At 38.2% G+C, this 27,679-nt stretch overlaps 1 long non-coding RNA gene across 1 annotated transcript in view; it reads right to left on the reverse strand.

The window, feature by feature from the left end:
- LOC138849190 (uncharacterized) overlaps nucleotides 1–24,179 on the reverse strand; it is a 59,410-nt gene extending 35,231 nt beyond the window's left edge. The window contains exon 1 of the long non-coding RNA XR_011387629.1: nucleotides 23,822–24,179. This is a non-coding gene — a long non-coding RNA (uncharacterized lncRNA). The remainder of the gene's footprint in view (nucleotides 1–23,821) is intronic.
- Nucleotides 24,180–27,679: the final 3,500 nt, after the last annotated feature.

The following is a 27,679-nucleotide window of genomic DNA, read 5'->3' on the forward strand; positions in this document are numbered from 1 at the left end:
ATTTTTATTTTATTTTATTATTTTTGTAAGATTTATGTATTTTATTTGAAAGCCAGAGTTACAGAAAAAGAGAGATAGAGATAAAAACGGAGAGAGAAAGAGAGAGAGAGAGAGATCTTCCGTCCACTGGTTCACTCCCCCAAATGACCACAATGGCCAGGGTTCAGCAGCCAGGCCAAAAATTAAAAAAAAAAAAAAGAGTTAGAAGCTTCCTCCAGGTCTCCCATCTGGATGGCAGAGCCCCAAGCACTTGGGCCAACTTCTGCTGGTTTTCACAGATACATTTGCAGGGAGCTGGATGGAAAGTTGTTGGGACTTGAACTAGTACCCATATGTGATGCCAACACACAGTTTTCAGTTTAACACACTATGGAACAGTGAATAGCCTCAAACTGTTTTTTTATTATAGACTGTACTTTTTAATTTAGTAAATATAAATTTCCAAAGTACAGTTTATGGATTACAATGGCTCCCCCCCATAATTTCCCTCCCATCTCCTGCTCCCTCTCCCATTCCATTCACATCAAGATTCATTTTCAATTCTCTTTATATACAGAAGATCAATTCAGTATATATTAAGTAAAGACTTCATCAGTTTGCACCCACACAGAAACACAAAGTGTAAAACACCATTTCAGTACTAGTCATAGCATTACTTCACATTGAACAACACATTAAGGACTGTTCCCACATGAGGAGTAAGTACACAATGACTCCTGTTGTTGACTTAACAATTTGACACTCTTGTTTATGGTATCAGTAATCTCCCTAGGCTCTAGTCATGAGTTGCCAAGGCTATGGAAGCCTTTTGAGTTCGCCGACTTCGATCTTATGCTGACAGGGTCATAGTCAAAGTGGAAGTTCTCTCCTCCCTTCAGAGACAAATACCTCCTTCTTTGATGGCCCTGTTCTTTCCACTGGGATCTCACTCGCAGAGATCTTTCATTTAGGTCGTCTTTTTTTTTTTTTTTCCCAGAGTGTCTTGGCTTTCCATGCCTAAAATACTTCATGGGCTCTTCAGCCATATCCGAATGCCTTAAGGGCTGATTCTGAGGCCAGAGTGCTGTTTAGGACATCTGCCATTCTATAAGTCTGCTGTGTATCCCGCTTCCCATGATGGATTATTCTTTCCCTTTTTGATTCTATCCGTTAGTATTAGCAGACACTAGTCTTGTTTGTGTGATCCCTTTGACTCTTAGACCTATCAGTGTGATCAATTGTGAACTGAAATTGATCACTTGGACTAGTGAGATGGCATTGGTACCTGCCATCTTGATGGGATTGTATTGAAATCCCCTGGCATGATTCTAACTCCACCATTTGAGGCAAGTCCGATTGAGCATGTCCCAAATTGTACATCTCCTCCCTCTCTAATTCCCACTCTTATATTTAACAGGGATCACTTTTCAGTTAAAATTTAAACACCTAAGAATAATTGTGTGTTAATTACAGAGTTCAACCAATAGTATTAGAACAAAAAAATACTAAAAGTGCTAAAGTATTACATTGTACATCAACAGTCAGGACAAGGGCTGATCAAGTCACTGTTGCACATAGTGTCCATTTCACTTCAACAGTTTCCCCTTTGGTTCTCAGTTAGTTGTCCCTGATCAGGGAGAACATATGATATTTGTCCCTTTGGAACTGGCTTACTTCACTCAGCATAATGTCTTCCAGATTCCTCCATCTTGTTGCAAATGGCCGGGTTTCATTTTTTTTGACTGCTGTATAGTATTCTATAGAGTACATGTCCCATAATTTCTTTATCCAGTCTACTGTTGATGGGCATTTGGGTTGATTCCAGGTCTTAGCTATTGTGAATTGTGCTGCAATAAACATTAATGTGCAGACAGCTTGTTTGTTTGCCAATTTCATTTCTTTTGGGTAAATTCCAAGGAATGGGATGGCTGGGTTGTATGGTAGGGTTATATTCAGGTTTCTGAGGAATCTCCAGACTGACTTCCATAGTGGCTTAACCCAACAGAGGGTTAGTGTCCCTTTTCCCCCACATTCTCTCCAGCATCTATTGTTGGTAGATTTCTGAATGTGAGCCATTCTAACCAGGGTGAGGTGAAACCTCATTGTGGTTTTGATTTGCATTTCCCTGATTTCGAGTAATCTTGAACATTTTTTCATGTGTCTGTTGGCCATTTGGATTTCCTCTTTTGAAAAAATGTCTATTGAGGTCCTTGGCGCATCTCTTAAGTGGGTTGTTTGTTTTGATGTTGTGGAGTTTCTTGATTTCTTTGTAGATTCTGTTATCAACCCTTTATCTGTTGCATAGTTTGCAAATATTTTTTCCCATTCTGTCGGTTGCCTCTTCACTTCCCTGACTGTTTCTTTTGAAGCCAGAGGCATCACAATACCAGATTTCAGGACATACTACAGGGCAGTTGTAATCAAAACAGCATGGTACTGGTACAGAAACAGATGGATAGACCAATGGAACAGAATCGAAACACCAGAAATCAATCCAAACATCTACAGCCAACTTATATTTGATCAAGGATCAAAACCAATCCCGGGAGTAAGGACAGACTATTCAATAAATGGTGCTGGGAAAATTGGATTTCCACGTGCAGAAGCATGAAGCAAGACCCCTACCTTTCACCTTACACAAAAATTCACTCAACATGGATAAAAGACTTAAATCTACGATCTGACACCATCAAATTATTAGAGAGCATTGGAGAAACCCTGCAAGATATAGGTACTGGCAAAGACTTCTTGGAAAATACCCCAAAAGCACAGGCAGTCAAAGCCAAAATTAACATTTGGGATTGCATCAGATTGAGAAGTTTCTGTACTTCAAAAGAAACAGTCAGGAAAGTGAAGAGGCAACCAAACTGTTTTTATTTTATCAAAAAAACCTGTACAATATACCTTAATGAATCCAAACTCTTAGCCCTCACCTACCAATACGCAACTGCACCTGGCTAATCATGCCTATCTCCACCTTACCCTCTGCTGACATATTTCCCAGGGCAAGAACTTTGCACCTCCTATTCCTGTTTCTGAAATGTCTGCTTCCTAAATTTTCACATCAGTGTCTTTTTCTCAGTATGCAATGCCCTCCTTAATTACCTATGATTTGATGTCATTTTGTCCACACATTCAGCACAAATGAACTCCATCTCCGTCACAGCATTTATGAATGGCTGACGCATTTTTCTTATTTCTTTTTTAGGGTCTACTCTGTATTCTTCTCTTATAAAATTCAGCATAGCAGGGCTCATATTGTGGTACAGAAGGTTAAGCTGACATCTACAATGCTGGCATCCCATGTAAGTGCTGATTTGAGTCCTTGCTGCTCTGCTTTCAATCCAGCAACCTGCTCATGTGTCTGGGAAGCAGCAGAAGATGGGCTCCTGGCTTCAACTGGCCCAGGCCTGCCCACTGCATACATTTGGGAAGTGAATCAGCAGATGGAAGAACCTTCTCTTCCTTTGCTTTTCAAATAAGCAAATAAATCCTTAAAAAATCAACATACCACAAGTAACAATGTGAAAGTCAAATCCTGGAAAAAAAGTTAGAAATGTTCTCATTATTTTCAAAGTTCCAGGAATTGACTACTGCAGTAAAACCTATGGAAATGACTGGTTAACATCCATTTTTGAGGAGGCTGAATGTTCGGATTATGCTTATCAAAACCTTAAGCAAATAGGGGCTGCTGTTGTGGCATAGCTGGTTAAACTTCAGCATGGGATGAAGTTTCAAATCCCAGCTGCTCCACTTCTGATCCAGCTCCCTGATAATGGCTTAGGAAAAGCAGCAGAGCATCCATGCGGGAGACCTGAAGGAAGTTCCTACCTCCTAGCTTCCACCTGGCCCAGCCATTTCTGGCTGTTGCATCCATTTGGGGAATCCGCAAATGGAAGATATTCCCTCTCTCTTCTCTCCTCTTTCTCCCTCTGTCTCTCTCTTCCTTTCTCTCCCTCTTTCCCTCCCTCCTTCCTTCCCTCTCTATAACTTTGCCTTTCAAATAAATAAGCAAATGCTTTTTTAAAAAGATAACAAAATAGCAGGATTTCTGATTTTAAAATAGTAGAGTCACCTTTCCCCAATTCTCTCCAAAAATATGATGCAAAAACAAAAGGGAAAAAGAAAAAGCCATAGTAGAAAGTCCCCTTTTCATGAAAGTAGAAACCATAAGATAGGTGACGTATGAAGGGTTGTCCCAGGCTCCCAGGTGCAGCAAAGTCTGGAGAACATGTCTACAATGTCCATGTTCCTCACTGAAGAGCAATCCTTACAAACTCATTCTGAGAAATGCGAATGAAAGTGAAAGCTTACATGCAGCCTGTCTGGCACTGAGAGGAGGCAGGTGGGAATAGTTGAGCACGATAGATCCAAGTTATACCTCCAGCAGGCAGCCTTTGGAAAGGGGTGAAAAGACTGAGAAACAAGTGGCCCATTATGGACCCCACAACTGCTCAGTTCAATCAGGGTCTCAACCAAACTCAGACAATTATAATCTGTGAGCCTGGCGTATGGTCTTGAATTTTCTTCATGAATATTTCCTGCAAATGTAGTACAAAATATCTCATGCCACTCAAAATAAGCACTGCATCTATAGAAAGAGATTATAATTTCCATACACCCCTACCAGAAAAAAATGTTACTGTGGACTAGATAGAAACTGCTGCCATCACCATAAAAAAGTATAAAACTATAACACAATCATCTCCTAGAAACAGCAAGAACTCACAGATAACAAGCAATGTTTAAGGATACATCTGGTGAAGCAAATGGACATGAGACATGGCTGAGTAGTAGAATGAAAAGTAAGTAAAATAAACATAAAACAATTAAAAATAAAGATAATTGTAGAAACAGCATAAAGAAAAATACAGAAAAACAGAGGATGCTGTATGTACTACATGAATATGAAAAGTAAGCAAAAGAAAAAATAAACATAAGTTTTTAAAACTGAAAAGATAATATGTCATGGAACTGAGCTTACAGTAATAGCTATGGAAGACAGATCCTTGTAATAGTTATTTCTGAAGAAAAATAGTTGTTCCTGCAGAGGATAAAAAAATAAACAAAATTAAGATGTAATCCAATACTTTTCCAAGATATAAAAGAAAACTTGATTTTAGATATTAAAGAGCACATTGAGCTTGGGGGAAAAATTGGCACATAGGATTAACCCTGAAATACATCATAATAAAGTTACTGAATGTGAAATTAAATAAAGAATCCCTTAAGCTAGCTTTGTAAGACTGCTGGAAAACAGAAGAGCTGTACCTAAATTCCTAAATGAACAAAACTGTCCCAGAAATTTTATTGCTGGCATTAAGGGGTTGAAGAATGCAGGTGACAGACACACATTGTTTAGAATTTCCAAGAATGGAGAAAACATTTCAAATAATGTCTTCTTTATTTAGCTAGTTAGTTTTAATTCACCACTAAGCAAAATATTCAAGAGGTAAAATGCAGGCAGACAAATAATCCCACAGGAGTATAAACAGGGCTAAAAACAACACTCTTATGACAAGATGTCCTTTTTATTTCCACACATTTTTGTATTCTGTATGAACTGCAACATATCATAGAAAATCTGATATTTGTCATTTTGAAACTTGCCTATGTCACTACTTACAATGGTTTCCAATTGCATCTATTTTGCTCCAAAAGACAGGATTTCATTTTTTATGGCTGAGTAGCATTTCATCATATATATAGTATATATAGATATACTCACTTTATATATATATATATATATATGTATGTATGTGTGTGTATACATACATATCACATTTTGTTTATGTAGTCATCAGTTGATGGACATCTGGATTGATTCTATATCTTAGCTATTGTGAATTGAGCTGTAATAAACATGGGAGTACAGATAAATCTTTCAAAGGCAGATTTCATTTCATTTGGGTAAATTCCTAGAAGTGGGATGGCTAGATCATGTGGTAGATCTGTCTTCAGATTTCTGAGGAATATCCATACTTCCATCATTGTGGGAGTAGATTACATTCCCACTAACAGTGTATTAGGGTACCTTTTTCTCTACATGCTCTGTAGCATTTATTGTTTTTCAATTTTTGGGTGATAACCATTCTAACTGAGGTAAGGTAAAAGCTCCACACATCTACAACCAACTAATTTTTGACAAACTAAATCAATCCCTGGAGAAAGGACAGTCTCTTCAACAAATGGTACCAGGAAAATGGACCTACACATGCAGAAGTGTGAAACAAGGAACCCTCTTTCCCCCTTTAGAACATCAACTCACAGTGGATCAGGGATCTAAATATCTGACCTGATATCCTCAAATTACTAGAAGAAAACGTGGAGAAAACTCTGCAAGACATTGGCATAAGCAAAGACTTCTTGGAAGAGACCCAGAAGCACAGGCAACAAAGGCAATAATAGATGAATGGGATTACATCAAGCTGAGGTTGAAGAAAGCGTGAAGAAAGCTAGTGTTAACTTCATGCCAGAGACTAAGATAATGTGGCATTGTGACTTCAGTGCATAATATAAAAATATAATCTCTGGTGTTATAAAAATTTACACCACTAAGAGAGGTATAAGGTATGAGAGGTTAAGTGTGTGGTTTCATCTTTTATACTCATGGTCAAAAAGCTTGTTTGAAAGATACAAAATAGTTGAGTATATGTAAAAACTTAAATCTGAACATGCACACAAATATAATCACCAAAATTTGGAGATGAAATGGATAAATGATACCAGAAGGCAAAAGGGAAAACACGTATTTCTTCCTATTCTCTATGGCAAAGAAAGATGAGAAAATGTTTAAAGAAAGAGAGACAAATGTAATACATATTAACTCATTGTTATTATGACAGCAGCTACTTCAAAAATGTAAGAAACATATGCAAACAACCATAACAAGACCAACACAGACATGATAGTAAAATATAAAATAGAAATAAAAAGAAATGCTACAAATTCAGAAAGAATAGCATTATATATTATAATGTCACCAAAATTGAACCTATCAGAAAAACCTGTGAAAGAGCTAATTAAAATTCATATATTCTTTTTTTAACTTTTATTTAATGAATATAAATTTCCAAAGTACAGCTTATGGATTACAATGGCTCCCCCCCCCATAACTTCCCTCCCACCCGCAACCCTCCCCTTTCCCACTCCCTCTCCCCTTCCATTCACATCAAGATTCATTTTCAATTCTCTTTATATACAGAAAATCAGTTTAGTAAATATTAAGTAAAGATTTCAATAGTTTGCACCCACATAGAAACACAAAGTGAAAAATACTGTTTGAGTACTAGTTATAGCATTAAATCACAATGTACAGCACATTAAGGACAGAGGTCCTACATGAGGAGTAAGTGAACAGTGACTCCTGTTGTTGACTTTACAAATTGACACTCTTTTTTATGATATCAGTAATCTCCCTATGCTCCAGTCATGAGTTTCCAAGGCTATGGAAGCCTTTTGAGTTCACTGACTCTTATCTTATTCCGACAGGGTCATAGTCAAAGTGGAAGTTCTATCCTCCCTTCAGAGAAAGGTACCTCCTTCTTTGATGGCCTGTTCTTTCCACTGGGATCTCACTCACAGAGATCTTTCATTTCATTTTCATTTCAAAATTTAGGTCATTTTTTTTTTTACAGAGTGTCTTGGCTTTCCATGCCTGAAATGCTCTCATAAAATTTATATATTCTTTAAAGAAACATGTAAATCAAAGTGACCAAGACAGATTGAAAAAAAAGATTGAAAAAAAAAGATTGAAAAAAATGTTTTGTAAAGGCAACCCAAAAGAAGAAAATAAAATCTATCATAGCAATATGAGAAAGACAAATCACATTTTTTTGTCCCTTGTGGATAGAGTTTGCCCAACACCACTTGGGCAAATGTTTTGTAAAGGCAACCCAAAAGAAGAAAATAAAATCTATCATAGCAATATGAGAAAGACAAATTACATTTTTTTGTCCCTTGTGGATAAAGAGTTGCCCAACACCACTTGGGCAACATCTGTCCCTTCCATTTGTGTATTATTGGTACCTATTGGGATATATCTCTTTGTTAATATCAGTACCATACTATTTTAATTATGGGAGCTTTGTTATATATTCTGAACCCAGGAAGTGTGATTCCTTTAGCTCTGCAATGCTTTTTCAAAATCACTTTGACTATTCTGGCATTTTCTGATTCCATATACGTTTTAGAATTTTATTTTTTCTATTACTTAAATACAATGCTATAGGCATTTTTATGGAGATAAAATTGAGCCTGTAAATAGTTTGAGATACTATGACCATTTTAACAATATTAATCTTTTCAATCACTGGACATGTTTATTTTTTACCATTTATTTATTTAAATCTCCTTTAATTTCTTTCTTCACTCTGGTTTTTAAGTGTGAGTCTTATCTATTTCCTGGGTTAAATTTATCACTTAATATTTTATTTGTTATAAGTCTATAAGTGAAATTACTTACTTAATTTCTAGTTTGTTGTAAATGTATACAAATATCACTGATTCTTGTTTGTTCATTTTTAACCCTGAAACAACTGAATAAATTCATTAAATTCAAAAGCTATTTTTAATTTATTTTTGAAATCATAGGACTTTCTACATAAAAAATCATTTAAGCTGCAAACAGGAATAATTTTATTTCTTCCTTTCCAATTTGATTAGAAATCAATTGTCTTGTATTTCTTTTTCTTACAAATTATATGCTCTAAATATGAATAACTCCTTACATATGTACTAAAAGTATGAAAGATGTCAGGAAGGAAAATATTAAATAAGACAAATACATAGATATAATTAAAGTGGATAATCTAAAATTAATATCAAACTTTTAAAAAATCTGTGAACATACTAACAAAATCAAAACAGAATGATCATCATTGCAATATGCTTAAGCAGAAATAAATCTGTTAGTGAAAGAAGACGGCAATTCATCTTTTGCAGTACATAAGTGATTTCATATAAAACAACCACAAAACTTCAAGAATATATGATCTAATAAAGTACTTAAATGCTGTTAATTAAAATAATTAATAATGCATATTTAATTATATGTATTATTAACCTCTAAGACTAAAACCAGGGAACATATATTCTTTCCATGCACCTCTAAAATATTTCCACAAAGAAAAGATCTGTAAGCTAAAAATAAAATGAAAATATGGAAAACATCATAGAAATCATTCTCAGATTACATTGTAGAGAAGCATAAGTTAAAAGAAAATAAAAAATATTTATAACCTGCAGTTAGAAAAACTAATCAACCAATACATAAAAGCAATTTTGCAAACAAATTTTGGCCAGAGAGAAAAATCAAAGCTGAAATTATAAAATAATGTAGAAATCAATGAATATGAAGCAGAATGCATCCAAATCAATGGAACAGTTACAAACACATTCAAAGGAACAAGACCATTCTTAAATATTTACTTAACATGAAAAAATGCAAGCAACCAGTTCCCATACTCAAAATAGTCATAGTCAGTAAAAGGAAAATAAAAATGTATGAAGTTATGATGAAGGAGGTAACAAGATAAATTAGAAATAACAGAAAAAATAAATAAAACTCTTGAAAAATGAACTATTACTTATTTATACCAAAGTTAAATGATTTCTTTCTAAAAACAATATAAATTTACTTTTATTCTTTTATTAATATAAAAATAATAGATTTCATAAATCCAATTCCAAGGACATAACCATGCTCCCTTCCTCCTTCCATCACTCTCTCCTCCTTCCTTTCTTTCCATTAAATTCTTATAATAACATACTGTCAATTTGCTTTATAATCACAGGCTCAATGCACCACAAAACATAATGTTTAACAAATAAAAGTAGAAAGTCCAGTGTTCCACAGAGATATAGACAAGAGTTATAAACAATAATCAAATGATAAGATGTTAATCTCACTCTTACATGATTTTTTTTAAGATTTATTTATTTATTTGAAAGTCAGATTTACACAGAGAGAGGAGAGGCAGAGAGAGAGAGTCTTCCATCTGCTGGTTCACTCCCCAAATGGCCGCAACGGCCACAGCTGCACCAATCTGAAGACAATAGCCAGGAGCTTCTTCTGGGTTTCCCACACAGGTGCAGGGGACCAAGGACATGACCATCTACCACTGCTTTCCCAGGCCATATCAGAGAGCTGGATCAGATGGGATGCTGGCACTGCAGGCAGCGGCTTTACCTGCTATGCCACAGCATCAGCCCATTACACGTTGTTTTTTTAAACACTACAGGTTAGCTACCTCAAAACAATAGTAATTTATAAAATGAATGAGGATACGGAAAAAAATACAAGATTCTCCAAGAGTTCACTTTGTTCACCTTATACAAAGAAATTGGAAAGGATAAGATATATGTTCACTGAGAAATACATAAACTGCCACAACTGATTCTATAGCAGATGGAGAACATAAAAGACAGAAATCCCAAACCAGTGATTCAGAAAAACTAACATATAAAGTTGTCAAATATGCTTCTTCCCAACAAAGAATATAAGAGAATCAAACAAACAAACAAACAAACAAACAAAACTGGATAGAAGGTTTCATGGGACATTTTCACTAAATCATTTTTGGAACATTTAGATTTCCTAAATATTTAAAGAACCAAAGAAATGCCCTTCAATATATTTGTACTCTTCCATGACATGTTTTATTTTCGATTTGAGAGAATATGATAATAATTTTCATGCAGTTAGCAAAATATTCCTACCAAAGCCCAAGTAACACAACATCAAAAGGAAACCTAAGATCAATTTTTATTTAAATATTGACTTTAAAAATCCCTAAAAACAGTTGCACACTCTGACAGCTCATTTAATATAAATTCAAGAATTGCTGATTCTATGAAAGTAGGTGAGTTAATGTCAGAAATTATGCCAGCTTAATCCATTTGATTGATAGATCAAAAGTGAAATAGTTTTCAAAAGCTAAGCAAATCTTTTGAACAAAATCAGCATCAGTTCTTGATAGAAATTCCTTAATAATGATGCCTATTAATGGCATACATTTATTGAGCTCTTACTATATGCCAGGCACCATCCCAAGTGCTTCGTGTATATTAACTCAATCATTTATGACTGAATTTTTACAGAAAAATAAGCAGCTGACTACACGCTGCATATCAGTAAATAAATTCATGATTGCAAATGTTTTAATAGTAGATAGCCATGGTTCCAGAGTGCCTCTAATACTTTATGTCTTTTATTCCTCATTGCACCCTATGAAGGTGTTCCTGTTCCTTGATTGCCCACATATGCATGTGGGTGCATAATAGACAAGCATTAGGTAATGATTAACAAATCAATTCTTCAGTAATATGTGACTACAGTAAACGTATATACACCCAATGCCAAAGTACCTGGCTACTGCAAGCAAATATTAATGAATCTAAAGAGAGACATAGGCTCCAATACAATAGTAATGAGGGCCTTCAATACCCCACTTTCAGCAATGGACAGATTAACTAGACAAAAACAGATCAATAATGAAACAACAGATCTAATCTACACAATTACCTAAATGGATCTAATTGACATCTACAGATCATTTCATCCCACAGCTGCAGAATAAACATTCTTTTTTTTTAACTTTTATTTAATGAATATAAATTTCCAAAGTACAGAATATTGATTACAATGGCTTCCCCCCCCATAACGTCCCTCCAACCCGCATATTTCAACAGCTCATGGAGCATACCCTAGGATGTAAAGCAACTAATTCAAAAAAATTGAAATAGCACCATGTATGTGTTCTGAAGGCAATGGAATGAAGCTGGAAATTAACAGCATAAGAAACTCCAGAGAATATGAAAGCATATGGACACTGAACAACATGATTCTTAATTAACAGTCAGTGCATCATGGAAGAAATCAAAAGAGAAATCAAAAAATTCCTGGAAATTATGAAGATGACAATACAACATATCAAAACTTGAAAACATTATGCTGAGTGAAATAAGCCAGTCCCAAAGGGACAAATATCATGTGTTCTCCCTGATCAGGGACAACTAACTGAGAACCAAAGGGGAAACTGTTGAAGTGAAATGGACACTATGAGAAACAGTGACTTGATCAGCCCTTGTCCTGACTGTTGATGTACAATGTAATACTTTAGCACTTTTAGTATTTTTTTGTTCTAATACTATTGGTTGAACTCTGTAATTAACACACAATTATTCTTAGGTGTTTAAATTTTAACTGAAAAGTGATCCCTGTTAAATATAAGAGTGGGAATTAGAGAGGGAGGAGATGTACAATTTGGCACATGCTCAATCGGACTTGCCTCAAATGGTGGAGTTAGAAACGTGCCAGAGGATTCCAATGCAATCCCATCAAGGTGGCAGGTACCAATGCCATCTCACTAGTCCAAGTGATCAATTTCAGTTCACAATTTATCACACTGATAGGTCTAAGAGTCAAAGGGATCACACAAACAAGACTAGTGTCTGCTAATACTAACGGATAGAATCAAAAAGGGAAAGAATAATCCATCATGGGAAGCGGGATACACAGCAGACTTATAGAATGGCAGATGTCCTAAACAGCACTCTGGCCTCAGAATCAGTCCTTAAGGCATTCAGATATGGCTGAAGAGCCCATGAAGTATTTTAGGCATGGAAAGCCAAGACACTCTGGGAAAAAAAAAAAAAAAACACAACCTAAATGAAAGATCTCTGCGAGTGAGATCCCAGTGGAAAGAACAGGGCCATCAAAGAAGGAGGTACTTGTCTCTGAAGGGAGGAGAGAACTTCCACTTTGAATATGACCCTGTCAGTATAAGATAGAAGTCGGCAAACCCAAAAGGCTTCCATAGCCTTGGCAATTCATGACTAGAGCCTAGGGAGATTACTGATGCCATAAACAAGAGTGTCAAATTGTTAAGTCAACAACAGGAGTCATTGTGTACTTACTCCTCATGTGGGATCTGAACTTAATGTGTTGTCCAATGTGAAGAAATGCTATGACTAGTACTGAAACGGTGTTTTACACTTTGTGTTTCTGTGTGGGTGCAAACTGATGAAATCTTTACTTAATATATACTGAATTGATCTTCTGTATACAAAGAGAATTGAAAATGAATCTTGATGTGAATGGAATGGGAGAGGGAGCGGGAGATGGGAGGGGTGCGAGTGGGAGAGAAGTTAATGGGGGGGGGGAGCCTTTGTAATCCATAAACTGTACTTTGGAAATTTATATTTACTAAATAAAAGTTCAAAAAATCCTATACTTACTACCACTTAAAAAAAAGAAAAAAAAAACTTACTGGATTCAGAAAAGCATTGTTAAGTAGAAAATTTATAAGCAATTTGTCCTCACATTATAAAATTGGAAATACATCAAATAAATGACCTAACAGTGCTTCTCAAGGACCTAGAAAAACAAGTACAAACCAAATTCAAAATTAGTAGCAAGAAAAAAAATTAGTAGCAAGAAAGAAAGAATAAAAATTAGAGAATAAACCAGATTGAAGTAAAAATTCCAACAAAAAAAATCAGTGAAATGAAGAGATGATGTTTTGAAAAAAATAAACAAAATTGATAAACTACTGACCCAATTAACTGAAAAAATGGAGAATACTCAAATTAATAAAATCAGAGATAAAAAAATGAGATGTTACAATGGATATGACAAAAATAAAAAAGACCATCAGGAATTACTACAAGCACCGATACACCAACATGTTATTATAAGATCTAGAAGAAATGGATAGGTTTCTGGACACATGCAATTTACCAAAATTGAGGTATGAAAATACAGAAAACCTAAATAGACCAATAATTAAAATGGAAATTCAATCATAACAAATACCCTACAATGATAGAAAGATGCCCAGGACTGGATGGCTTCACTACTTAATTCTACCAAACTTTTAGAGAAGATATAAAGCCAATTATAAAACTATTCATAGCAATTGAAAGGGAGGGAAAAATCCTCAACAAAATATTAGTTGCTATAAAACAGGAAAACATGAGAAAGATCATTTACCTGTATCAAGTGGGATTTATCCTTGGGATGCAGGAATGTTTCAGTATACATAAATCAATAAATTAGATACATCACATTGACAAAATGAAGGGTAAGAACCATATAATTTACTCAACAAATGCAGATAAAGTATTTGGCAAAATGCAACACAATTTCATGACAACAAAAAAAAAAACCTGAAGCAAACTGAATATAGAAATAACATACCTAAACACAATCAAGGCAATATATGAAAAACCCAAGACCAATATCATATTGAATAGGGAAAAACTGGAAGCATTTCTGCAATGATCCAGAACCAAACAGGAATATCCACTCTCACCATTACTATTCAATATAGTTCTGGCAATTTTGTTCAGAGACATTAGGTAAGAAAAAGAAATAATAAAGGATACCACTGGAAAGAAAGAAGTCAAATTATTTTTGTTAACATATTATATGATCCTATTCCAAGGGAATCAAAAGCTACTAGAGACTATTGGAATTTATAAGACAGTTTGGCAAAGCTGCAGGATATAAATCAACCGACAAAAATCAGTAGCCTTTGTAATAAAAATCCCATGGCTGAGAAAAAAACTTGTATTCACAATAGCCACAAAAAAATTTAACTACCTTGGGATAAGTTTAACCAAAGACATAAATGATTCCTTCAATGAAAATTAAAAAACATTAAGGAGAGAAGTAGTAGGAAACACAAAATAATGGAAAAATTGTCCATGTTCATGGATTGGGAGAATTAATGTCTTCAAAATGTCCATATTACACAAAGCAATCTACAGATTCAATTTGATTCCAACCAAAATACCAAGGACATTATTCTCAGATAAAAAAAAAAAATCCTCAAATTCATATGGAAACATGAGAAACCCCAGATAACTAAAGCAATCTTAAGCAATAAAACAAAGCCAGAGCATAATAATATCAGATTTGAAGACATAGTACAAGGCAGTTATAATCAAAACATCTTGGTGCTATACAAAATAGACATGTGGACCAATAGAACAGAATAGAACCCCAAGAAATTAACTCATGCATCAACACTCAACTGGTATTTGGCAAATGAGCTAAAATCACTCTCTGGAGAAAAGATATTCTCTTCAACAAATGGTATTGGGAAAATTGGATTTCTGCATGCAAAACTTTGAAATAAGAGCCCTGCCTTCCCCTTTATGCAAAATCAGCTCACAGCAGATTGAAGTTCTAAACTTCAGAGATGAATCCACCAAATTACTAGAGGAAAACATAGAGGAAACACTGAAAGGCATTGGCTTAGGCAAAGACTCTTTGGATAAGATTCCATAATCACATATAATAAAAGCAAAGATAAGCAAATGGGATTATATCAAGCTATGAAACTTCTGCACAGCACATTAAAACAAAAATAAAGAGGTAATGGATAGAATTGGAGGAAATACTTCCAAAATATACACCTGATAAAGGATTAGCATCCAGAATATATAATAAGCTTAAGAAACAACAGGAAAACAAACAATTCAGTTTAGAACTGGGCTAAGGATATGAAATACAAATGGCCAACAGACACATGAAAAGATGCTCAAGATCACTAGCTATCAGGGAAATGCAAATAAAAACCACAATGAGGTTTCACCTCACCCCAGTTAGAATGGATGTCATCCAAAAATCAACAAATAAAAAATGCTGGTGTGGATACGGAGAAAAATGCATCTAATACAATGTTCGTGGGTATGTAAAATAGGACAATGATTATGCAGTATTAAGTGCAGTATTGAGATTCCTCAGAAATCTGAAAATAGATCTACCAAATGGCCCAGCTATCCCATTCCTGGAAATTTACCCAAAAGAAATTAAAGCTACATGTGAAAGATTTATCTATACCTCACCCCTCCATATTTATAGCAGCTCAATTCCCAATAGTTAAGATATGGATTCAGTCCAGATGTCCATCAAGTGATGACTGGATGAAGAAAATGTGGTACACTGGGGCTGGTGCTGTGGTATAGAGGGTAAAACTGCTGCCTGCGATGTTGGCATACCATGTGTGCACTGGTTTGCATCCTGGCTGCTCCATTTCCAGTCCATCTCTCTGCTGATGCACCTGGGAAAGCAGTGGAAGATGTCCCAAGATCTTGGGCCCCTGCACCCACGTGGAAGACCTGGACGAAGCTTCCAACTCCAGGATTCCATCTGTCCCAACACTGGCCATTGCAGCCATCTGGGGAGTGAATCAGCAGATGAAAATTCTCTCGCTCTCTCTCTCTCTCTTTCTCTCTGTGTGTGTGTGTGTGTGTATGTGCATTTTTGACTGCCTTTCAAATAAATAAAAATAAATCTTGAAAGAATTACACTTAAAAATGAAAAGAAAAGTGGTACACAACAAACTACTACTCAGCCATAGGAAAAGCCATTGAAGTCCTTTCACAGCAAAGTGAATGCAACTGGAGACCATTTGCTTAGTGAAATAAGCCAGTTCCCAAAAGATAAATGTAACATGTTTTCTCTGAATTGTGGGAACTAATATATATATAATACAAAAAAATGTAAAGTGTATGAAATTAACATCTTAAGATTTGACTATTATATCCCTTTGTCTACACTCCTGAAGATCAGTAATCTTTCTTGTTACTAATTGTTGTTGAATTCTTTATTTAGTGGCAGATTTAGCTTCTGATTATAAAGTGAATTAAATGTGCATATGACAAATTATAATAGAAAATAAGAAAGGAAGGAGGAGGAAAGATGTGAGAGAGGGAAAACGAGCAGTATCATTATGTTCTTGAAACTTCGTTATAAAGTACATGAAATATGTTCTCTATAAAATGCATAAAAAAGGAAAAGAAAGAATATACTTATTTAAAAGGTAGAGTTATGGAAAGAGGGAAAAGGAGAGAGAGGGAGAGAGAGAGAGAAATTTTCCATCAACTGGTTCACTCCCCAAATGCCTGCAACAGCTGGAGCAGTATCAGACTGAAGCCAGGAGCCAGGGACTTCATCTGGGCCTCCCATGTAGGTGGCAGGAACTCAAGTACTTGAGCCATATCCTGCTGCTTCCCAAGCACATTAGCATGAATTCAGATCAGAAGCAAAGCAGCCAGGACTCAAACAAATGCTCCAATATGGGATATGAGAGTTACAAACTGCAGCTTTATCTGCTATGCCACAATGCACACACTCCAATATGTTTCTGATAAAAAGTTTGTTCCCAAAATCCTTGTTTCATTGTTAAAAAGTCTCTGCAAGGGTAGATTAATACTGGCTGATAGTAAAAATAAGTTTTAAAAAGCCTTACAAAATGAAAAGAGTATTATTTTTGCATGAAGATGCAGATTTGAGAGATCCTAGAGAGTTGACATAAGAAAGGGAATTTTGCAAAGGGGGTACAGGTAGCAAAGGACAGCTCACGCGTCCTCTCTACACTTTCATCCTGTGTTTGTGGGATAAGCCTAACAATTGTAACCACCAGCTCACTAGGAACAAGAATTGTAAGCAGGAAAGGGGAGTCTGTACACAGAGAAAGCATCTGTTGCAAGAACACCAAAATGTTTCTTTTTACATAAGGTTTGTGGCCCAATATAATTACCTGCCACCAGGTAGCTGTCTGATCACTCCAGGGAATGGTGCCATATTGGAGACTTAGCTTTGCTCTCTGCTGCAGGAAGATTGGACACTCAGCAGTGGCTGTCACCATGTTAGCCTTGGTGAATGGAAGCTAAAGTTGCCATGTCCATGTTTGGCCCACATCCCTGCCTGCATGGCCACTTTGTCCATAAGCCTACTGACCAATGATGAGGGTAGAACAGGGAAGAGGCCAGCTAGTATCCACAGAATGGGTTGTCCTAGCCACTGGTTTATTAATATTCTCCTCTGCTCAGATCACCCATTGGTGACATGCACATGAGACACAAATATCTCCACTTTTTCCCATTCAGAGAGATCTTTCCATGTAACTCTCTCTAGAGTTCTTAGTCATCAATTTTCCAATTATGTTCCTTCCAAGTCACTGACCACCCAGCCAAACTGTTGGCCCCAACTCATAAATCGCCACAGAATTTCATGTCTGGGCCATTTTTCCCCCAAGCAAAATGAGCAACCAGAAACAGCTCAAAGTTCTGCACCCTGGGAGCATTTCCCTTCCCCTCTGCCCTTCAGGAAAGTCCCAGAAAACAACAGAGCCTCAGCTGCCCACTTCCATATGGGCCCACATACATGCCATGCAGACTGATCTGTAAGCAAGACCTGATATTTAACTTTCTCCATCACTTGACTGTAGGGAGGTTCTCCATGCAGCAGGGGTGAGAGCTATGGCATTTGAGCACTTCTCCACATAACTTAGATGTGCCTTCAAAGGCCTACTTGAACCCTGTCTGGAACATACCACTTCCATTTGATAATGGAATGCTATTGTGCACACCCAACTTTAAGGCTTGATGAGGAAGTTCCGGTAATATCCATTTCATAATGAGAATGTCAGGTCACATAGTAACACAGTAGCTCACAGGTAAGTATCTAGTCCATTTTAGACACAGAAGGGGTTTCTCAAACGGAGAGTAATTATCATAGAGTCTGGCAGGGCATTGCTTGAAAATTCACTTGTGAGGGCCTGACAAAGGCACCAAACAGCATCATTACCAGCCACTGACATTTCAAGCACTATTGGATCTGTTGGACAACATATGGCCCCCAAAATACATGCAGCTTGCACAGCAAGCTGTTTGTATTTTATAAACTTCTCCTGTCCCGGGGTCTAATCAGACCTACAAGCTTCTTGGATCACTCAGCAAATAGCCTGAAGTAATAGATCCAGATGAGAAATATGCTCTAACCCAAATCCAAAGAGGTCTATTACGCATTGTACTTCCTTTTTGGTTGCAGGAGAGGCCACATTGAACAACTCATCTTACATCTCTAAAGGGATTTCACACATGTCCCATTTCACTTGATTCCTAGAAATCTCACTAACAAAGGAAGTCCCTGGCTTTTTCTTGAATTTATTTTTTACCCTCTGTCATTCAAGTGTTGTACCAATATGTCTGGAATGGTTGCTAATTCTTTTTCCTTAAGCCTAATCAGCATAGGGTGATCAATGTCATGGATTGTGTGATGTCTAGTAGAAGAGATGATCAAGATTCTCATAGCTAAACTATGGCACAGGGCTGGAGATTCAATGATCCCTGCTGTGTACTACAGTAGCAAAGCTCACTTTGTTTTGCTGGTGGAGCGCTGCTACTTTGTCTCTGATAATTTGCCTCTGAAAACCCAATTATTCTCATGGCATTAAGAGTTCTCACTACAATTTTGGCCTACACAGAATAGACACCAGAGAGACATACAAGGATGCTGGGACTTCCTATACAAATGTGTTTTTTTTATCACAGTTTTGATGTCTTCTGGACTTTCCACTATGGATGAGCAGGTCTCAGGTGATGAATCTCCATAGCCTTTAAATCCCTTCCTTTATGGTATTACCAAGGCAGGTGCAGCATTTTACGTTCATTTTCTGTGGGCCACTATTGGTCGATGATTTAGCCTACCACCTGAAGCAACTGGTAGTGCTCTTTCTGATTCTGGAGTACAGTTAAAGCAGAATCTCCACTTAATGGGCACATGTTAACAAATTCAGCCTGATCCAAATCTACATTCTTTCTACCATTATCTCATGTAGTCAATATCCATATTTAGCTGAGCTCCCTCGCCAGCAGCCTTTGGTACAGATTTTTTAAGGTCTTAGTATCACTTCCTTGAATTTTAATTCCTTTTTTGTAAAGATTTAGTCCTTAAGTAAGGGAATAGCACTATTGTCCCTGTCGGTGGCATAGTTAGCTTTTCAGGCTTGACCTGTATTCTGTAAGTTCTTGAAAGAATATGCTAGCAGAACTCTGTATGGCAAGACACAAAATTCATTCACCACCCCTATAGCTAAAGTACCATGTTAGACTAAGATTTTTTTCAGAAACTTTAAACCCCAGAGAAACCAATACCCAGTCTACCCTTAGACTCAGACATATTCATTTCCATCTTTGCCATTAAAAAAAAAAAACACTGACCCTTATCACTGTCCAATTCAAGTAAAGGCACACGCACAGAGGAACTGATCATCCAGTGCTCAACCCTAACTTTGGTCTGTAAGAGTCACTGCCTGCACTCCCTTGGGAGCTGCCTGGCTCCTTGCTCTGTGCACTGCAATAGAATCCTGCTTTTTTTCAACAGCTGCAATCTCAATAATTGGCTTAACAGCACACTGGGTGAGCAGACCCAGTTTTGGAGGTTTTGTGGCAACTCCTCCAAAGTGTTATGGGGGCTGTTCTATAGCATTCTCACACTCATCCCTTAGATTTCTCTCTGTATAAATTTAATATAAAATATAGTCATTATTTTGTCATATAGCATATCTTCCCAAGGGTTACATTTTGTACACGATTTTTGGGGGTCTGCTGGATCTTAAATCTAGATTCAAATCTAAGACAGAGTGATGGTGGGTGCTGGACAATCAGCATGCTCTTTGCATGACAGCTGCTTCAGGGGAAGTCATTACAATTTTCTCAGGCAAAGCAGCACTAACCTCAGATGCAGGTGGAATAGCTGTGTAATGAGGTGAATTGGGGTGCAGGTGACTAAACAGTGTGATGGGGGTATGTGTGTGACTAACAGCATAATATACCTTACCAGTCATAAAATTCAGAGGAATTTGTGAGAAATGACCATGGCGTATTTCATAAGTGACTTAGTTTAGCCTAAGTGCTGCCATGAGACTAGACCTCAGTAGCATGTAGAATAAAGGGTTGCAACCACCCCAAAGTAGGTCAGCTGCTGACCTTACTTTACAATCCTTACATCCATCGTTATCTTTGCCACCTTCTGCAATTCTGTAATCTATAAGTCCTGAATGCTTGCTACAAAGTGCCTTCCCTTCTTAGTTCCTCTCCAGCCATCAAGTTCCAGTCTGCCCAGCAATACTCATCACTGTTACCCCACTGTGGGGAGCAACTCAGACTAGACTAAGTTACTGGAATTAAGACTTATTCTATGCATCTGCTCTCCCACAATATGGCGCTGGGGAGAGGAATAAACAGCTTCTACACAGCTGCTTCTCACCAACTTGACAAGCTGCAGGAGCTGCTCCTGATTGGAGGAGAGCAGCGTACTCGGCGTGTGGGTAGCAGAGTTGGGATTGGTGGAAGAGGACTATAAAGGAGGAGAGAGACAACATGCACCAGGAACATCTATCTGAAGGAACACCTGAGCAGCCCCCGAGAGAGCCGGCCGGCGGTGTGCCGCTCCCCCGCGGAAGTGGGGAATGTGGCAGGGGGAACCGCTCTTCCACGGAGGTGGAAGGGTCGGTAGCCAACCCGGGAAGAACCAGCAGCAAACCCGGGGAGGGCCGAGCAGACAAAAGAACAGCGCAGGGTCCTGTGTTGTTCCTCCACGAAGAGGGGGAGCGACACCCCACCTTGCTTTAGGCCCTGTGTTGGGTTACAATTGTAACTCCCAAGTTGCTCAGCCAGTGAGGAACTGGGGGAAGAGACCTCTGCATGGTAGGCATAAAAAGAGTTGAATTTCTGAGGGTGGTGCCTGCTTCCACCTGTTAGTCACAACTCTCAAGACCGACTATCAATTAACACCTTGCTTTTGGCTTCTTTCATGATTCTGAGTCAATTCTTTGGTGGATACATGGTCTCATGTGGGCTTATTTCCCAAAAGATGGGCCTCATTTTGGTTAAGGAAACACTAGAAAATCTTAACACAATGCTTTGCCTCCTTAAGATTTCAGCCAAATAATGGTTTGCAGTTACTTATCCACATAGAGCCTGCTGTTACGTTCACCCACATTCAGATCAAGCCATCAATTTTTCTTCAGCATGTTTCTCAAGAAACTGCACTGGTGATTGAGATTTATTTCTAAAAATCCTATTCTTGCATCCAGAACAAGTTTCAAAGTTTGTCTGTTTATGAATGAGGCCCTAACTCTAATTCCTGATTTGCAAGTATTAATCAAGTCCTTCCAAGTACAGCTTCCTCTTCTGAGCCTCTTAATAACCTCTGAGCTACTTTAACTCTGGAAGATGGTAGCTAGCTCTTTAGATGTGTGTCTGCTGCATCCTCATCCTACTGATAGAGCAAACATTCTCTTTCCTTCATCCCCAAACCTTATCCTTGTTATTCTGCTTAAGGGCCATTGCAAAGGACCAGACTTCTGATAACAGATGCTGCTACTAGCAGAGAAGCCTCCTGGGAATTTGGAGGCTCAGTGTCCGCAAATCCAGTAGGGTCTTCCCTAGTGTTCCCATTCCTGGTAAATTCCCTCACTTTAACAGGAAACACTCTGAGGAATTCAACCTGTTACAGGATGAAATTCTTGGTTTGATTTTTCAGCAATCTCAACTCTGTGTCCAAGAAAATAAGGAGATATTTATGAGGTAAGGTACAGAATGCTTCAAGTCACTCCTACAACAATGGAGTTGGGAATTTTAACTCCTAGATCAAGTTTTTCTTCCCATACTTTGTCTATCTAGCCAAATTAGGAGAAACCAGCCAAATTATACATATTAGTTTGACAAAAAATATTTGAAGGTTTAATATATGAAGATGCTTCAAAGAGTTTGTGAAAAAAAGTTGAATTAACACTAAATTTAGGGACAGGTGTTGTGGCATAGCAAGTGAAGCCACTACCTATTATGACCACATCCCCTATCAGAGTACCAGCTCCCAGCTAATGTGCCTGGGAGGAAGCAGATGATAGTGAGTCCATGCCATCCAATGGAAAATCTGGATGGACTTTCTGGTTCCTGGATTTGGTCTGGTACAGCCCTGGGTGTTCCCATACTTTTGGAGGTAAACCATCACTGTCCCTTTCAAATAAATAAATTTTCTTTTAATGTAGCTTTATTCTGATGCAAAAACATTTTGAAATATATGAATTTTTCATACTATGAAATTTTCACAAATATTTTGTAGAACCCTCATATATAACCACCCAAAATCTTGCTTCTGATATGTATTCAATTAGAAGTACTTACTGAAACCGTGTAGTTCATCTCTGTTGCTGTACTATACTACTTAATATTGGAAATACAGTAGGCTTTTTTTTTCTTTGACAGGCAGAGTGGACAATGAGAGAGAGAGACAGAGAGAAAGGTCTTCCTTTGCTGTTGGTTCACCCTCCAATGGCTGCCACGGCTGGCGCGCTGCAGCCGGTGCACCGCGCTGATCCGAAGCCAGGAGCCAGGTGCTTCTCCTGGTCTCCCATGGGGTGCAGGGCCCAAGCACTTGGGCCATCCTCCACTGCACTCCCGGGCCACAGTAGAGAGCTGGACCTGAAGAGGAGCAACCTGGATAGAATCCGGCACCCTGATAGGGACTAGAACCTGGTGTGCCGGCACCGCAGGTGGAGGATTAGGCTATTGAGCCGCGGCACCGGCATCAGTAGGCTTTAAATATAATTAAATAAAAGCATCAACACCAGAAATCCCACAACCAATGCAGAATATGTTCTCCTAAAAGCATTCTCTGTCCCAAAGTCTGCAGTAATCAAGGTTCTCCAGGAAAACAGAACCAGTGGCAAATATCTCTCCATATGTGGAGGGAGAATGAGAGAGATTTGCATAAAAGGAATCAACTGCCCAGTGTGTGTGTTGGGGGGCTGGTAATCCAAATACTGGAGGGTAGGACAGCAGAGGAGTTGGCCTGCTGGCAGAATTTCCCCTTCTTTGGATAGGTCAGACACCCTTGCACACTATGGCGAGCAACTGGATGTATTCAAAACCTACTGACTTATATATTAACCTCTCCAAATTATATCAGCAGCTTTTTATTACTTTAACTAAAATATCTCCTAGGGGTTTCTTGAGAAGAAAAATATTGATTATGACTTACAGTTTGGAGGTCACAGTTCAACTTTGTATGGCTTCATTGGTCTGGGGACTGGTGGTGACTGGCAATGGCAAGGTGTGGGCAGAGGACCACCCACATGGTGAGCCAGGAAACAGAGAGACACAGGGAGTACAGCTCCCTTCATCCTCTATGAGTCCCCCCCTTATGATGTCATCCATGACATCACTGGGGCACTCCACCCTTGCTGCCGAATTATCATCTGCCAAAGATCCCCCTCAGACATCATAGTTGAAGAAGCCTCCACCCTAATCCATCATTAGTTGTTGCATTAATGCATTAACTATTAACATAAGATTGTAGGGTTCAAATGCCTACATGAATATGGGGAGCAAAGTCTGCTTCAAACTATAATATATATCTTCAGAGAAACATTTAGAATAGCACTTAATCAAATATATGGGTCCAATAATCCAGATTAGCTGACATGAAATTAAGTACCACACTATAAAAATAGCTGATTGGGGCCAGCGCCGTGGCTCAATAGGCTAATCCTCCACCTGCGGCGCCGGTACCCTGGGTTCTAGTCCCGGTGGGGGCGCCGGTTCTGTCCCAGTTGCCCCTCTTCCAGTCCAGCTCTCTGCTGTGGCCCGGGAGTGCAGTGGAGGATGGCCCAAGTGCTTGGGCCCTGCACCCGCATGGGAGACCAGGAGAAGCACCTGGCTCCTGGCTTCGGATCAGCGCAGTGCACTGGCTGCAGCGCGTCGGCCGCAGCAGCTATTGGAGGGTGAACCAACAGCAAAGGAAGACCTTTCTCTCTGTCTCAGTCCCTCTCTCTCTCATTGTCCACTCTGCCTGAAAAAAAAAAAAAAAAAAAACCCACCTAGCTGATTGGGGTTGGCACTGTGGCATAGCAGGTAAAGCCACCACCATATGGGCGCCAGTTCAAGTCCTGGCTGCTCCACTTCCAATCCAGCTCTCTGCTATGCCCTGGGAAAGCAGTGGAAGATGGCCCAAGTCCTTGGGCCTCTGCACCCATGTTGGGGAACTGGAGGAGGCTCCTGGCTCCTGGCTTCAGATCAGCACAGCTCCGGCCGTTGTGGCCATCTGGGGAGTGAACTAGCAGATGGAAGACCTCTCTCTCTCTCTCAGTCTCTGCCTCTGCCTCTCTGTATTTCAAGCAAATAAATAAATCTTAAAAAAATAGCTGAGCAATTTTAAGTAAGTTAATTTTCTCATTGCAACATGGACATAATGCTTGTTTAAGTGCTGTTTTGAGGTTTAGGTGAGATGATATACATAAGGTACAGTTCCAGCTATATAGTTTATATTTAATAAATCATCAACTAGCCATAATTAAGTTGTTTTAATAAGTATTTAATCCTAATTTATTCAATAGTAAATAAATTGTATCTCCTTCCTTTACTGCTTACTATAATGTTGCAAGATTTTTATATTGTTATATAGAAATAACAACTCTAAATTTATAGCTACATAGCAGTCCATCTAGTGAATTTACCAATGTTTATCTTATAGTATTTAATTATTTCCAATTTTTCAGTTTTTTAAACTATGTCACAAATTTTGAATGGAAACCTGTTCTGTGTGTGTTTTTTTTTTTTTTCTTCTTATACTACATTTACTACCTTCCAAGCACATGTGTATTTTTGGTCTTTGTGAACGCAGATTTTTACTTTAAATGTAGAGGTGAATTTAGCATATACTTTGGACTTCCACTCACTTTCATGTCTTTCCAGGATAACTGGTAAGACATTTATTTCCTTGAGAACTGGTATAGATTTATGCATGGCTCCTCCACAAGAAAACAGTTAAATGACCTTTTTCCAAGAATGCTTCCTTTAAGAAAAAAGAAAAAGATTTTAAAAGTGACTTGAGAGTATTTCAAAATTTCATGCAGCACTTTCTGTGCTTAAATATATCCACTGAGTGAGAAGTACCTCTGGGCACCTCACCCAGGTGAATTGTGAGAGAGGAGTGGCACAAATGTGTGATGGATCAACCTGTAAGAAGGCTTACTCACTGCAGTGAGTGGTGATTTGGTAAAACTGCGCATGGTGAGACACCTGCTTCTACTCTTCCTCTATTCTCTTCCTGGGAGCTTGAAATGCTCACAAGTCACTTCACTTACGCTGTGAGGACATTGAGGATCATCTTTTCCAGGGGGTTAGGGTGTAAATTGAATCACTTAAGAATGACTGCAAAATGTGCATCACAGTTTTCCCAACACCACACTTGATATTCTGTCCTTACTTGGGGCAGAATGCAGATATAACAAACTGAAAAATCATCTTCTGTTGACTTTGATTACTTGGTGCCCATTTCCACTTCCAGGAACACTCAGTTGAGACAACAATTTCTACCTAATCATCACATGAAAGAACAGTCTGTTGTTGCCTGTGATTTGAGTAAGAAACACAACTAGAATGAGAATGTGGGTCACATGACTCATTCTGATGTTTTTCACTCCACTGGTTTTTACTCTGTTTTTTTTTTTTTTTAAAGAAATTGTGTTTAAATCATCATTTGTAGTTGGAAATACATTGTACCAGTTGCAGTCAGAAACATATTAATAAAAAGTACATTTCCTGCCGGTGCTGCTGCTCACTTGGCTAATCCTCAGCCTGCGGCGCCGGCACACTGGGTTCTAGTTCTGGTCGGGGCGCCGGATTCTGTCCCGGTTGCACCTCTTCCAGTCCAGCTCTCTGCTGCAGCCCGGGGAAGGCAGTGGAGGATGGCCCAAGTCCTTGGGCCCTGCACCCACATGGGAGACCAGGAGGAAGCACCTGGCTCCTGGCTTCAGATCGGTGCAGCGCCGGCCTTAGCGGCCATTTGGGGAGTGAACCAACGAAAGGAAGACCGTTCTCTCTGTCTTTCTCACTAACTCTGCCTGTCAAAAAAAAAAAAAAAAAAGCAAAAAGTACATTTCCATATTTTAAAAGAAATTCCACAATATTATAAAAAGGATGGTAAAAGAAATATCTTTGATGAAATTACAACATCAAGAACTGTCACTTGGCCTGGTGGTTAAGACACTGCTCAAGATCCTTATATGACATATCAGAGGACCTGGGTTCTAGTCTAGATCTGCTCCCACTTACAGCTTCCTGCTAATGTACACATAGGGAGGCAGTAGTGATGACTCAGCCAATTGAGTTCTTGCCACCCACATGAGAGACCATGATTGAGTTCCCAGTTACTGGGTTCTACCCCTCTCATATCCAATGGTCATGAATAGCAAATAGGAATGCTCACTCTTACACACTCTTTCTCATTCCTCTCAAATAAATTATAAGTAAATAAGAATTTTTTACAGTATGGCAAGTTTTTGGTGCAGCAAATATGATGCTACTTGGGAACCCACATCCCATATTGGAGTGCCTGCTTTTGAGTCCCTGCTCTACTAATGATCCCAGCTTCTTGCTAATGCTCACCCTTGGAACCAGCAGATGATATCTCATGTAGTTAGGTCCCCTCCTCCATTATGGGCTACCCAGGTCCAGTGCCATGCTCCTGGCTTCAGCCTGGCAATGCCTTAGCTATTATTGGTGTTTAGGGAGTAAACAAACAGATGTAAGATCTTTCTCGGCCTCTGTCTCTCCCGCTTTTGCTCTTCCAAGTAAAATAAATTTATAAAACAAAAATGAAAATATTGCAATTAACCAGCTCTGGAACTTGAATAAACTATTTTTGCCTTCTGTTTCTTTGCTTTTTTATTAGAACTACTGGGTGATATTGAAATAATTAAATCATATAATTTATACAAAAACTTTTCATTTATTAGTGATGGAAATGATAGTATACATAACAGTAATCATTCCTAAATTTCTTCCATATCCTCCTTTAACTTTACAGTGTCAGAGCAGTGTTGGAGGACATTTATTC

This window comes from Oryctolagus cuniculus, chromosome 3, assembly GCF_964237555.1.
Source record: "Oryctolagus cuniculus chromosome 3, mOryCun1.1, whole genome shotgun sequence".
Taxonomy (NCBI): Eukaryota; Metazoa; Chordata; class Mammalia; order Lagomorpha; family Leporidae; genus Oryctolagus; species Oryctolagus cuniculus.